Raw genomic sequence first — 12419 nt, forward strand, 5'->3', positions numbered from 1 at the left:
ACCCCCAATTGGCCCCATAAGCAGTACCCTCCATAGACAGTAGCCCCCACACAAAGTGCCCCCAATTGCCTCATACACAGTACCCCCCATAGACAGTAGCCCCCACACACAGCGCCCCCAATTGCCTCATACACAGTACCCACCATAGACAGTAGCCCCCACACACAGTGCCCCCATAAATAAGTACCCCCAATTGCCTCATCATACACAGTACCCCCCATAGACAGTAGCCAGCCCGCACACACAGAGCCCCCACAGAAAGTACCCCCAACAGACCAGTGATGTCGGTGGCTCCTTCTCTCTTATGCCGCGGCAACAGGCACTACTATAAGGTTGCACCTCGTCGCTGACGTGTGACGTCATACGCACGGGTGCAACCTTATAAAAGGGCCTGTTGCCGCGGCATAAGAGAGAAGGAGCCACTGGCGCTGACGAAGTATGTTGGTATGTTTTTGCGCAGAGTGCGTGCAGTGATGACAGTGCGGTGCGGGCCACATTGCAAGGCCTGGCGGGCCGGATTTGGCCCGCGGGCCTTGTGTTTGACATGTATGCCTTAATCACTTAGATTTCTTTCTCCTCCTGTAACCCACTCGGCCCCCTCCCTCAGGAATTTGCTTTGATTTCTGGCTTGTGGGCATGTTCAGTTGTTCTAAGCTCAGATTACTAAACATGCCTCCCTAGTCTAGCAGCCAGTAAAGAGATGACATTGCTGGTTCCCATAGAAACTCAGCTCTGTCTGCTTCAATTTTTTTCTCCTGAGCTCAGCTTTACCATTACAGTGCTCAAACAAAGCAGAACTTTTATCAAAGACAGTTCTGCCTGTGTGAGCCTGTATTCTTGATGAAATGTATGCTGAATAAAGGTCTGTGTGTGTGTATACTGTATGAATACTGAGTCTGCTTCAATTTATTTCTCCTAACCTCCTCTCCTGAGCTCAGCTCAAACAAAGCAGAACTTATCAAAGACAGTTCTGCCCGTGCCAGGCTGCATTCTTGATGAAATGTATACTGAATAAGGGTCTGTGTGTGTGTGTATGCTGTTTGCAGATTTAAATGTATCTGATTATGACCCCTGGGTGAAAGCTGCTGTTTGCTTTAGGAAAATGTGATGGTGCTGGCAAGCGGAGGGTATATATGCAGTACAAATGATGCCATTTTGGTGGGGGTGACATGCCCAACATGTAGGCTTTACATGTCCTTTAAAGGGATTCTGTCATGATTTTTAGGGTACATGGGGTGATTAGTCACTGTGACTTTTAATAAAGTCGGTCACAGCGACTAATCGCAGCGACTTTCCCGCCATAGAGAACTGTGTCAGTTGGTGCAACTAATCACTTGTGGGTTTTCGCTGCACTGATTAGTCGCTGTGACTTTTTATAAAGTCGCCCTTATGGTGTCGTTTCTGTTACTAAATTACATTGTGTAAATTGCAAATAATTATTTCTACCATTAAAAATGTTATACTTGAACCAATCAATTTTTTTTTTAGTTGTTATATTGGTGTGTAGGCAGCTATCTCAGGTCATTGTGCCTGATCCTGAGCTTTCAGAAGGAGCTAGCAATTCAATGGAATTGCTTTTACATAAGCTATTGTTTCTCCTACTTAATGTACTTTGAGGAGTCATGATTTGGCTGGGCAGACTTTGGATTTTTACTATTTAGTGCTAGTCTAATTACTACCACTTATGCTTCTTATGCTGATTGGCTGATGGGGAGGGAAAAGGCAGGGAGGATACATCATGCCAATTTGCAGTGCAGCAATGAGTGACTTTAGTTTATCAGAGCACAAGTCCCATGGCTGTGGGCACCTTAGTGGAAACTAAGAACATAACAAATTTCAAAATTAAATATAAAAAAAAAAACGGTGGTCTTTTAAGAACAGATTTCAATGCATGATTCTGGTGGAGTAGCGCTTTTAACGGATGTATTTTGTATAAAAAAAAAAAAAAAAAAGTCAGACAGACATACCTTTTTAATCCCTCTGCTTAAAAATGGTGTAACCATCCAAATTCACAGCCTAATCATGTTTCATTACACCAGGTCTTATAATATAATTAGTATTACTAACTTTCTTTAATTCCAATCAACTCCAGCTCTGACATGTTAAATGCATTTGCAAGCAGACAGAGGTTACATTTTGATTTGATATTTACAGTATTCACTGTAGAATTAAATCTATAGTTACCATCAGAAAGATCTCTTTGTAACTGTGAGATCTCCATTATCAGCTATGAGCACCCCACACCACTCCCCATGACCCCTTCTAATCCACCAGCCCTATCTACACTAGCTTATTCATAATACTTTAACCCCCATTGCCTAGTTTAAAAATTCCTCCAGCCATTCTTTCCCTAGCACCCTCTTCTATCAGTTGGGAGGTACAAAGCCCAGATTAACCTTTCTTTTTCTTTTCCCCACACTAGGTTTTCTTATTGTAACCCTCCTACCTTCCATCCCACTGATGTTCTCCTCCCACAATAATATCTGACCTAGCCATTTGACCTCAGCAGTGCTTGCTCTTTTAGATCTCTAACTTGAGCATTTCACTTACATCCACCAGAGGTAAGCACTTTTAAAACTCAAAAATCTGCATAAATACAACACACTGGGCAAATGAAGAATATGGCTAGCCCCATGTGAAATTTCAAAATTAGATATAAAAAAATCTGTTTTTGTAAAACAGATTGCAATGCAGGAATTTTCTAGAGAAGCTCTATTAACTGATGTGTTTTTAAAAAAAAAAAAAGATTTTTTTTTCACATGATAGTATTCATTTCAAGTAGGCTAGAAATTTTACAATATGTTTTCGGCTTCTGTACCAGCCCAAGGCAACCACAGTCCTTTAACAATAAAGATCTGTGCCTCTAAAGATGCCCCCAGTAGCTCCCCATTTTCTTTTCTGCTGATTCACTACACGTTTTGTGCCCGTGTCTGTAACCTAAGCTTAGGGACAGACTCAAAATATACAGTATACATTGAATATAAATGTCACAATATAAAGCCAATTACCGAGCTGTCAACCTGACAGCACTCGTACTCGGGGGATGCGGCACACATCCTGGCAACTTTTTTCCCAAATACCCAAAAGTGGCAAAAAATTCTCCCCACGCATGCAGAAATGCATCAAATAATCCCATGAAAAATTCACCGTGGCCAAAATTCTCCGCAAGACTTCAGAAAAATCGTGAGAATGCTGCTGGGGATCAGGAGAATATAGAAAAATTCAATACAGAAAATACTATTAGAAAAATACTAAAGTATCAGACAAGTATCATAAAAAGGTTTTAATTACATGCGACAGCTGTTTTATGGGTATAGTTTCTTTTCAATTTTCTAAGCCAGTGCTGACCAATTGGTGTCTTGTGGTTCCCCTCTGTGTAGCTCCCCACCTGTCTTGTTGCTGTGGCTGCTTACCTTTGTGTATGATGTAAATCAGGCCTGAGATTAACTGGTCCCCTACATTGTTCACTCCCCAGATTCAGGCTGTGTTGTTTCTACATGTAATCCCCTGTACTGTTCACACCTTTTAGTCCCTGCATTGTTCACCCCCCAGGCTCAGACTGTAAACCCTCCATTGTTCACATCTCAGACTGTAGGAGCAGTGCCAACATTGTGCCACATTGTGTACTGCCTGCCCTATGCTGCCTGTGTGTATGGCACAAACAGCCAAGATAGGGCAGCCACAGTATGACACACATAGGTAGTGTTCTGCCTGCCCTATGCCTGTGTGTTCCATACTCTGCCTGCCCTTCCCTGTCTGTCTGTATGTATGTATGTATGTATGTGCCATACTCTGCCTGCCCTATTGTGCCTGTGTGTGCTATACTCTGCCTGCCCTATGCTACCTGGGTGTGCCATAGTCTGCCTGCCCTATGCTACCTGTGGGAGGTGAACCTGTCACGGGTTTGTTCTGGGAGTTTGTTAGCAGTTGGATAGCCATTATATGTCCCAAAAGGTGTTTAATTATGTGCGGGGGTTGCTGTATGAATGAAGGTTGATAACCCTACAGTGAGCACCACTACACTGCGCTACCACTATTAATGTGGGTATGGTCTTAAAAGCTCTTGTGATAACACAGGTGTGGTTTGAAGTGGCTTCCATTATTGGCTCTCTACCAGGTAGGCCAGAAAAATTCCGGCTCTCAGTATCACAGAAGTTGGACAGCACTGTTCTAAGCAGTCTGAGCTGCAAACATGGTATAAGGTAAGGAGAAACTGTGACTAATATCCCAGAAAAGCCTTTCCAATGGCAATAAAGGTGGAAAAGCCTATGCATCATTTTAGAGTTCCAAAGTCACGAAAAGTTGCCTCTAGGAAGAAAACCAAAGCTATTCCCTTTATTGCCGGTGGAAAGGCTTTTCAGGGAGATTAGCAGTCCGCGGTAGCAGAGATTTATTATGGGCGACTAATCTCCCCATGGGACATTACCCTTATTTTAGAAGTTTTTAGAAAAAAAAAATGCCAGCAAAGTCAGCCTAAGAAAAATATTACATGTTACAACGCTAAATGGGTTTTAATTTGGAATGGCGAGGTGACCATAAATTGCAAGTACCTGTTTTGTAAAATGTATGTATTTGCACAGAATAAATTACCAATAAAACATAGGGCCAAGGAATGTGCATTGATTAAGTCGTTTTTATTGTGTATATTTTAAGATAATATGGCCAGGTCAGTTGTATTACATTTTACTTAGCCTTGGAGTGTTATTTTTCAAATGTCATGTAGATGTTGTATGGCGGCTTTCTTAATGATTCACCTAATAAACCCCTCTAACTTGGATTGTGAACAAACTAAACTTAGGCCATCAGATATCAACTAAATATGTTATATTTTGACCAATACTCAATAGAAGGATGCTCAGGGGCACATTTTTGGTATGAAAGGGTTAGTTTACCTTTCAGTAAAGTCCTACTCTTAGTACATTTTAAATAATTCTCCATTTGTAATAGATTTTGAATTATTTCCTTTTCTTCCTCTTTCTGGCTTTCAAATTGGGCCACTCAGCCAAATGTTTCTCTGTGAGACTACTATTTTATCATTACGCTTTATTACTAACTTTTCTATTCAGAGCCTCTCCCCAGCTCAATCATTCAAACTACTGGAGAGTTACTGAACCAGATTCAGACTGCTACCCGCTCTGCGCCACTGCCGTTCCAGAGCTAGCTACCTGCTGTGAAAAAATAAAAATGGTTCCATTTTGGAATTCATGGCCAGCTTTATTTTGCCACAGCAAGTAAGCAGCAGAGCAGGGTGCGGACATGTGGCAGGGTCCAACTGGGTTTTTTCTTGGTAGCCTGGTGGGCTAGTCCCATATCGAACAAAAAGGAGGTAAATAGTTACAAAAAATGAATACAGGGTTAGGCTCGAAACAAGTAGTGTTTACACCACTGCTTGAATTAACTGCAGTTAAAACCCTGCTGATTGTGCAGAGTGGATCCTTAATATACTTTACAAACGACTGCTGCAAGGTGCTGCACGACATCATTAGGACCCACAGTCTACTACAATTCTTTAACGTAAGCTAAGGAAAGGAACCCAAACTTTCAGAAACTGATAACAGGTATGGAACCTGTTGTCCAGAATGCTCAGGACCTGGGTTTTCTGATAAAGGGTCTTTCTGGAATTTGTCCCAGTATACCTTATGTATGATAAAAAATCATTTAAAAATGAAATAAACCCAATAGGATGATTATGGATTAATGCAGCGTTGGCAATTGCCATTAAAGTACACTGTAATATTTTATTACAGAGTAAATGAAAATCATTTTTAAAAATGTGAATTGATTAAAATGGACTGTATGGGAGATGACATGTAATTTGAAGCTTTCTGGATAACGGATCCTATACCAATTTTAACCTGTCAAAGATACACCAATAATACTAATATTAAACTGTCTCAAACACACCATACTAAGAATGAATTTAAAGGGAACTAACCCCCCTCACTACCCAGTGAGGTATTATAATTAGCACGCCAACATATTCTGCAGCACTGTACAATAAATGGGTGTATGCACTGAGCATACACATTACATACAAACAGCAATCAACAACCAATACAAGAAAAGGCCTTGAGTGGGACAAAAATATATTTATTATAAGTCTAACACTTCAATTGAAGACTTGAGGTGATCTTATATATACCAACTAACTTTCGCCCTGCATGGATTAGCCTACTTAGAGCCTACTTAGTCTTAGTTTTTTGGTAACTCTTTCTCTAACGATTAATGCAAATTTTTTTTTAAAAAAAATAACTCCCTCAACAATGCACCTGTGAGTACAGGACTGGTGATTTTCAAGAATATTTGAATTATTTTCTTTGAAAGAGAGTGGGCAGCAAGTTATATTTACTTGCGAGTGCCTTCATGTGTTTCACGTTAAACACCTTAAATCAAAGTGAGGCAGCAGAGGGCAATTTCAAGAATCTGCCATCGCAGTTGTAAGTGGCAATCAAACACAGCTGGCAAAATGCCTAAAAATTGTCCTGTGTGCCATAGACATCTAAGACATACCCCGAACAGTCCCGCTGTTCTTAACACAACCCGCAGTCCGAGATCGCGGTTTAAATGTCCCGCAACGCCATTTAAATGTCCAGCTCCTCGGCTCCTGCCGGCCTGCTCATCCGAACGTCACAAGTCTAATCTCGCGAGACCGTGACGTCACTACCATTCGCCTATAAGCGCAGTGACGCGGCACGTAGCCGCCTTCGGACAAATCACTGAGGAGCGTGGGATGCGCCTGTGTCATATAAACAGCTGGTCGCACGGAAGGCGTCGGGTTCTTGCTTCTACTTTCATGCATTTAAAAAAAAAAAAAAAAAAAAAGTAATTTGTGTTCGGGTTGCCAACAATGCTTGCTGCTGTCACTCTCTTTTCCCAGTTTTATCAATGCAAAACTTTCTTTTTGTGAATCACTTGAATTGTTTTCTCTTTGTCAACAGTACGTGCTGCTATCAGTCTCTTTTCCCAATCTGACCAAATGCAGGAGCGTTTTTTGATAAATCATGTTGTTTAGGGGTGATATTTGACACCACTGTCAAAACCTGTCACTTTTTCTTACGCAATATTGCCAAAATCCGTCCCTTTCTTTCTAATGCAACAGCTAGGCTGCTCATGCATGCTCTCATCCTATCCCGACTTTACTACTGTAACCTGCTGCTAACCGGCCTCCCTAACTCCCATCTTTCCCCCCTACAGTCTATATTAAATACTGCTGCCAGAATTCTCCTCCTCTCATCCAGGAGAGTTCAGGCCCTTCCCCTGCTAAAGTCCTTATCGTGACTTCCTATTAAAGAATATCTTACACACTCCTTCTCTTAAGCTTCAAAGCCCTCCATTCCTCTGTTCCTCACTACGTCTCTTCCCTTGTGTCTCCGTACGTTCCTGGCTGACTCCGACTCTTCATTCCTCACAGAGCAACCACTTGATTGCGCCCCCCACTACTACTGCTGTTTCCCACCTTTCTGCCTTGCTGCCCCTTACATTTGGAATGCCCTCCCTGATTTCCTCTGGAAAGAATCCTCCCTCAGTCCCTTTAGAACTAAACTTAAAGACTACCTTTTAGAGCACTCGCACAGCACCTGATTTGGGAACTAGCACTTATATTGCAGGGTCACCCACTGTGACCTACAGCACTTATATTTGCCTATTTGTGTCTGTAAGTTACCCTCCCATATAGATTGTAAGCTCTATGGGAGCTTATGCTGCGTACATAAGCAGCGCTTTATAAGTAAAGATGTACTGTACATACAAACTATTTGAGCACCTAGTTTACAACTGACTGACGCTATTCCTCTCTGACAATAACCTCCTGGATCCCCTACAATCTGATTTTAGACAACAACACTCCACAGAAACTGCTCTAACCCGGCTAACAAATGACCTCCTATAGGCTAAAGCCAAAAAACATTACTCTCTACTAATAATTCTTGATATCTCTGCTGCTTTTGACACCGTGGATCACCCTCTTCTACAGTCTCTCTGCTCTCTTGGCCTTCGTGACACTGCCTTATCCTGGTTTTCATCTTATCTCTCAGATCGATCCTTCAGTGTCTCTTACAATGGAGCATCGTCTTCTCCCTTGTCTCTTTCTGTTGGGATTCCTCAAGGCTCTGTCCTGGGCCCCTTACTATTTTCTCTCTATACCTCCTCACTTGGCAAATTAATCAATTCTTTCGGCTTTCAGTACCACCTCTATGCTGGCGATACTCAGATCTATCTTTCCTCTCCTGATCTCAACCCAGAGCTTCTAACTCGTGTCTCTTCCTGCCTGTCCGCTATCTCCACTTGGATGTCCCAACGTTACCTTAAATTAAACCTCTCTAAGACTGAATTGGTTCTCTTTCCCCCATCCAACGCCCACATTGTTCCCGAGGTATCTATAACGGTTAACAATTCTACCATCACCCCATCTTCCCAGGTCCGGTGCCTTCACTTATTACCCAAGATGCTGCCAAAATTCTTATTCACTCTCTTATAATATCTCGCCAGGACTACTGTAACTCCCTATTAATTGGCCTTCCCCTCCAAAGACTGTCCCCTCTCCAGTCCATAATGAATACTGCTGCCAGGCTCATACACCTCTCCAACCGCTCCTCCTCTGCCATCCCACTCTGCCAATCCCTGCACTGGCTTCCCCTACCATCCAGGATAAAATTCTAACTAATGACTCTCACATTCAAAGCAGTTCATAACTCTGCCCCACTCTACATCTCTGAACTTATCTCTAGGTACCATGCAACCCGCTTGTTACGCTCCTCTACTGACCTGCTCCTCAACTCCTCTCTCATTCCTTCCTCACACGCTCGCATTCAAGACTTTGCAAGGGCTGCCCCCCTTCTCTGGAATTCACTCCCACAAACTCAGACTTTCTCCCAATCTCTCTGCTTCAAGAGGTCTCTAAAAACACATTTATTTAGAGAAGCTTACCCTAATCTAGTTTAGCAATACTCTGTGCCACACCTCTCACAACTCTGGTCTTGCCCATTCCCACACCTTGTGTCTCAACCCTTTCTCCTTGTAGAGTGTAAGCTCTTTTGGGCAGGGCTCACTTCACCTCTTGTATCGGTTATTGACTGCTTTATATGTTACTCTGTATGTCCAAAGTATGAAACACAATTATTCTATAGCGCTGCGGAATATGTTGGCGCTTTATAAACAAATGTTAATAATAATAATACATACATCTTTATTTTTTTTTACTATAAGGGTCCCAAAGTATTTTGTGCAAACATGGGCCAGATTTTCCACAATTTAGTGACAAAATAATATCTAATTTCAGAGCAGATAGTGGTTGATATTGACCAAAGGTCAGTTGACAGTGTTGTTTATACAAACAGGTTACATTTTTCATAATTCATGGACTGAAAAATTCCCAATTCAGAAGAGTGGGTAAAATTGACCAAAAGTAATCTTACCCTCTGGGGCACATTCATTAAAGTACGATTGTTTCCGAATACATTTTTTCGAAGTTTTCGTACTATGCATATTTTCTGTGTTTTTTTTTCGTTGATTTGCGTGACTTTTTTGCACTTTGTGACAAATTTTACGCAACAAAATCGTTTTTGTTGCAACGAGTATGAAAGTTTCGGATTCATTAAAGCTTTGTTATCGTGACTTTCCTTTGGCCAGGATGGAGCTGCAGAGTGCCATTGATTCCTATAGGAGGCTTCAAATAACAAGAAGGATCAAAGTCAGAAAGGTTTTCCCGCCGTTTACGATCGTTCGGATACGAAAATTTAGTGACTTTTGAATTGCCAATACGATATTATCATTACTATTACGATTTTTTTGTAAGCATTTTCGTGACATTTCCAAAATCAGAAATTATCGTATCTAATCCGAATTTTACCCATTTCGGGATTCAAACTCATACTTTGATGAATCTGCCCCTTAGCCTAACAATGAAGTGTGCAGGATTCCTTTTAGTTCTGCAGCAGAAAGTTAAGGCTGCAAAAGGCCATTGGTGCTTACAAATCCTGGTCCTGTTTGACTGAGGGATTAGACCACACCAGCTGCCACCCAGGGTTACCCAAAGTAACTACGTTTAATGATTTATGTTAAGACTACGGCCATATCTCCCAATTTAAGAAAAAAAGATTTTTCACAATTTACAGACAAAAATGGCTAATTTAAGAGAAGACAATGGATGAAACTGACCAAAAGTAATCTAGTTTTTAGGCTCTTTTTTCATGGTGGCATTAAAATGAAACAGTGGATAACAAGTTACCCAAAGACCCATAGTATTGATTCTGCAACTGTGTGGAACTCATTTGGACAAATGAAAAATCATGTAACATTAAAGGAACAGTAACATAAAAAAATTAAAGTTTTTTAAAGTAATTAAAATATAATGTGCTGTTGCTCTGCAAAAAAATGGTGTTTTTGCTACAGAAAAGCTACTATATAAATAAGCTGCTGTGTAGCCATGGGGGCAGCCATTCAAGCTGGAAAAAAGGAGAAAAGGCACAGGTTACATAACAGATAACTAGTAGATAAGCCCCATATAATGGGGGTTTATCTGTTATCTGCTAAGTAACCTGTGCCTTTTCTCCTTTGAATGGCTGCCCCCATGGCTACACAGCAGCTTACTTATATAAACTATAGTAGTCTTTCTGAGGCAAACACACCAGTTGTAGCAATGCATGGCAACAGTACATTATATTGGTATTACTTTTATACACTTTCATTTTTTGGTGTTACTGTTCCTTTAAAGGGGATATTGCAAATCCTCAAGAACACTAGACCTGTGTTGCTGTAGCAGGTGTGCAGTTTCGGAATAAGTGTAACATAGTAACGTATGGTCCATTGAGTTCAAACTTTTATGTGTGTGTAGTTTTAGTTCGTTAGTTTTGTTATATATATATGTCATATACCTCAAATGAAAACTGTCTGCACTTTGCCACTATGACCACTGCTAACATATGCTGAAGTGTTGTACAGAGCATACACATCATTCCCTGCCACACTAAAGCTTACAATTTATAATCCCTGTCAAATTCATGCACACAATTAACCATCCTGTATGTTTTTAAAATATAGGAGAAAAAAAAGAACACCACTGCTGCATAGTAAGCAGTTTTGTTAGCATGCTTTTATGTGAGGGGCAGACATTTTCACTGTCCTTCACCTATGTGACAATGTGTTCAAGAACATCTAAAAATATGTCACATGCTAAAATGCATGTCAAGACACCACCTGTTTTACCGGATATTTTTACTACCTTGGACTTAGAGCAGTGATGTAAATGTTGCTATACCAGTATAAAAAACCCATCATCCAGAAAACTCGGGAGCCTGATAAGAAGAAAGCAACAAATTATAGGAAGGCCATCACAGACCTGGATCTAGGTTTAGGCAACACAGGCATCTGCCTCTGGCACAATGGGATTGCTAGCTATTTATAGGCAATTGACAATTCTGTTGCTTTACATCCTTGATCTGCCCACTTATTCCAGCCTTTGCCTACCCAATTAAACCCTCAATCCAACCAAGCTCCCCCAACCTCCTAAGTCGGCAACAAGGTTTTCATTATGTGCTATCTATTTTTTGAAAAGGTAACCTTGACAGAATGTGTTGCCATGAAGTTGATGTTAGAGCTGAAAAGTCTGAAAACCATGTGATTTTTATGTTGAGTTTCATGTGCCCTAACACTGAACAAGTATAAAAGCTATCTGCGTGTTATTTGCTATAGCTAACTAGACCTACATTGCCACCACCCACCACCAATTTTAACAGCAACCATTTGGTTGCTTTCTGCACTTGTTTCCATTTCTTTGTATTTGCATGTTGTGGCACTATATTCAAGTTTTATTATTGATTAGAATATTTTTGGTTTTCATATTTTTTTTCTTTTATCATTAGGTTTGTGTGTGTACATCTGCAAATTTTAGAAAAGAGGGCATGGGTGAAAAGTTAGTGCAATGTAAATTGGGCGTCCACCAATTTGATCTAGGATGCAATGAGGCTGTGACAAAATTTATATAGACAGGAATAATAGGTCCTCTGCACTTACCCATTATCAATATATATAGGACATTAAGTTACTAGGAAACGCACTTCCCTTTAAACAAAATGGAGTGTTTACACTGCATACTCAAGGTGAGGCCTTACCAGAGACCTATAAAGAGGCAAAATGTTTTCATCCCTTGAATCAATGCCCTTTTTTATACAAGACAGCACTTTATTTGCTTTAGTAGCCACTAAATGACACTGCCTGGAATTAGACAACTTATCCACAAAAGTCCCCAGATCCTTCTCAATTGAGGATACCCCCAACAAACTACCATTTAGTGTATAACATGCATTATTATTTCTACCAAAGTGCATAACTTTGCACTGGTCAACATTGACCCTTATTTTCCATTTTGCTGCCCAGTTTTCCAATTTTGTCAAATTGGGCAGCATCCTGCATGAAGTTATAGT

At 40.8% G+C, this 12419-nt stretch overlaps 1 protein-coding gene across 4 annotated transcripts in view; it reads right to left on the reverse strand.

Moving 5' to 3' along the window:
• Positions 1 to 6666, reverse strand: part of rnf216 (ring finger protein 216) — a 128433-nt gene extending 121767 nt beyond the window's left edge. For 2 of the 4 annotated variants that reach the window (XM_012970439.3, XM_012970438.3), the window contains exon 1: positions 6511 to 6665. The gene's annotated coding sequence lies outside the window, so the exon portion shown is untranslated. 4 annotated transcript variants of the gene reach the window in all.
• Positions 6667 to 12419: the final 5753 nt, after the last annotated feature.

This window comes from Xenopus tropicalis, chromosome 9, assembly GCF_000004195.4.
Source record: "Xenopus tropicalis strain Nigerian chromosome 9, UCB_Xtro_10.0, whole genome shotgun sequence".
NCBI classification, from domain to species: domain Eukaryota; kingdom Metazoa; phylum Chordata; class Amphibia; order Anura; family Pipidae; genus Xenopus; species Xenopus tropicalis.